This window comes from Toxorhynchites rutilus, chromosome 2 (genome assembly GCF_029784135.1).
Source record: "Toxorhynchites rutilus septentrionalis strain SRP chromosome 2, ASM2978413v1, whole genome shotgun sequence".
NCBI lineage: Eukaryota > Metazoa > Arthropoda > Insecta > Diptera > Culicidae > Toxorhynchites > Toxorhynchites rutilus.
In genome coordinates this window covers 202,144,360-202,147,624 of record NC_073745.1, presented here as the reverse complement: position 1 = coordinate 202,147,624, position 3,265 = coordinate 202,144,360, and the positions used below count along the sequence as shown (strand labels likewise).

At 38.4% G+C, this 3,265-nt stretch overlaps 1 pseudogene; it reads left to right on the top strand.

The window, feature by feature from the left end:
- Positions 1 to 536: 536 nt before the first annotated feature.
- On the top strand, positions 537 to 1,537 carry LOC129766606 (interferon-related developmental regulator 2-like; annotated as a pseudogene).
- Positions 1,538 to 3,265: the final 1,728 nt, after the last annotated feature.

Below are 3,265 nucleotides of genomic sequence, written 5' to 3'. Positions count from 1 at the left end.
GAAAATTGAAGAGTGGCAAACAAAATAGTGTTTGTACAAATATCAAATCAAACCTTATCTGTAAAAAAATATCAAATATTTGACCTCCGGGCAAACAGTGTACGGCCACCTTAAGGGTTCTCATACACTGTTTGACCGATGCAAAATATTTGACTATTTTTGACAGATAAAATTTGATCAACTGTTGATAATTGAGGAGTGGCAAATAAAACTTCCTAAAGAGTTGCCAGATCTTTTTCATCGTCATTTTTATCAAATCATTTTCAAATTAGTAAATTAGTGTAATATGTATTTTCTATTTTAATTGTTCAGCCGAGTTTTTCATTCTTTTCATTTCATCAACCACAACGAAATGATTCAATGAATTTTAGCCCTCAGACATATTGAAAAAAAATGAGCAATCAGGATCAATCTATGCACCTGGCATTCATGTCCGAAAGTAAACAGTAGTAAACATTTCGCAATGTGGCCGAAAGATAAGTTAATTATTTTCTATATGGGATTATTTTTTCTTATTGAATATTAGTTTCCAGGAAATGCATCATAACGCATCAAATTGGCTTGGTCGTGTGGATATTTTCATGGCCAATAAGTGGCCAAAATTCGAGGAAAAGCTCCTCCAGGCTATCGAGAATGCCACAGACAAATCACTACAGACCAGAATCAACGCATTCCAGATAATCAACGATGTGTCGGTACATCACTACATCCCCGACACGATCGAACGCCGTAAAAGGATGTTTGTAGATGCGATCGAGAGGTCCATCAAAAAGGGCAAAGGAGCCGAACAAGCGTGGGCTGCACGCATCATTCCGCTGTTGGTGATTTAACTCGAGGAAGTTGACGATAATCAGCTGAAGGTTTTGAAGCCAGTTCTATTGGCGGTCGCACATGATACCGCCGCCTCGCACGACGTCCGGGACAAGTACTGTATGGTTTTAGGTTTGTTCAATTTGCTAGATTCAGATGATATTGGAGACATGCTGCACCGGAGGAGAGCTTCGACGGAATCTTCTCCGGCAGCTATCTCTAAGGAGACAACACACCGAGCAGTGCCAACGCCGATGCTGCTGCCCTTCACAGTTCCGCTCTTAGCGTTTTGATCCTACTGCTCACGCTAGATCCCTCGGGGGATTTGGTGTTCCTCGTCAACAGTAACAACGCCATGATTCCATCGATCCAAAAAATCGTCAAAATGCTGCAGAGTCCCCATCTTGACGTAAGAATTACTGCCGGGGAAACCATCGCAATCATCCTGAAGAGTGGTCGCTCCCACAAGGGCGGTTTCCTTGATGAGGAACTTTTCGAAGCCACCAAAAAGCTGACCACCAATGCCCACAAGTATCGCGCTAAACGTGACCACAAAATGCAACGTACGACTTTCCGCGACGTCCACCGCTAACTGGAAGACATCTCGCCGGAGATTTGCATCAAGTTCGGCAAGGAAGCTCTGCTGCTGGACACGTGGTCTCTCCACCATCAGTTAATTTGTTTGCGGAACGCGTTGGGCTTCGGAATTTCGAACTACTGGACCGATTCAGATGAGCGATATATCGAATTAAAGCCAATTACTTAGTCCTTTTTGTAAAAATATTACGCTTGCCAAAAATTAAGATTTTGTATTTGTTTTTTTGCTGTTTTCATGGCTTTGGACTAGAGGGTGCTTATTTTTATATATTTTTTTTTAATCTGAGGACATACCCAAAAATCAGAGATGTTATTTTTTTATTTTTATGTTATGAATTTTCATAGATAACCGATAGTTGAAAAAATCAAAATTTTGCCCCTTTTCCAAAAAATACTTTTTTGAAAAAAACAACTTTTGAACAACTGGGCCGATTCAGATGATCGATATATCGAATTGAAGCCAATGATCTGGTCTGGACACTTGCGAAAGATTTGGGTCCCCGTCTTTGTAATTATTGATTGTGTTAATTTTCCATAGTTTTCTCGGTTAAAGATAGATGGCGCTATATTTTTTGTAATATTTTTTCTGAAAGCTGAGTTTTTTTTACATATCATATCCAAAAATCAGAGATGTGATTTTCTTCGCTTTTAAGTTATAATTTTTCAAGGTCAACCGATGGTCCGAAAAATAATTTTTTGCCTTTTCTTCCAAAAATGACTTTTTCAAAAATTCAGAACTTTTTAACAAGGATCTAGGATCCAAGCGTGAAATAACGCAACTATGCCTCCCAGATACGTTAATGCCGTTGGATGCCTAAGATTCTTTCCTACTAACACTACCAATGAATCACAACCCTATACGATCGAAAATATTTTCTTTTTAACTGCAAATTTCAAACATCTTGCAAAATATATCTATGTTACAGCCCCGCGATAAACTAGTAAAACGAGCGCGAGCATTTTGAAACTTTCTATCAGTACTTAGGTACCCTCTTACAAAGTGCATTAGCTTAATCACAAAAACCTTCGTAAAAGAAAGAAAGGAACCACCACTATCTTAAATTTTCGCCTATTCCTATGCAGCTTTCTCGTTGTATTCCATGTGCCAGTCAAGGTTCATTTTCTGGACGGTTCCACTCCGCTCCTGGCCTGATTACTCCAAAAAGATCATCACAATGCAGCCGACTGCTGTTGCAACCAGCGATTTAGCGATTTTGATACGCACCTGGTTGCGACATGACATATGGGCTGCAAACAAAAAACATTTATATGAAATTGACAAAAATTTAAGTTGATTGTAAAATTTTTACTTCATATAAGATGGAATCTTCTCTACGGTTTTATATTTTTCCGTAATACGAACAAAGTCCATATTTAACTTTGGAGACTAATTCCGTTACTCTCGCAGCAGATTCACTTAAAATTCCTTCGTTTCGCATGTTTTGACCCACTCACTCACCCAGATGCTGTGGTTACGGAACTGTTTTTGTTGTTTTTTTGTCTATTTTCCACAATTATAGCTGCATTGGCCAGAGCTACTGCTATAGCGCCATATGATGCTACTGTTGAAGCCATTTTCATTTATAAATATTTTCTTCCTTGAAAAACGCACACAAAACAGTATCCGACCCGACAAACAGTGTACTATGTGATAACCGTGTTTGTCATTCATTCCAAATAGTTGTTTTATGTCAAATTTTTGGCAAAAACAAATAGGTGTAATTATGGTTGTAAAATATTTTTGTCAAACATGAAATTTGTACTAAATTTTGACCAAATTTTGTGTCAAATATTTGACTTTCGGTGGAATTGTGGAGTTTACTCCAAAAAGATCATCACAATGCAGCCGACTGCTGTT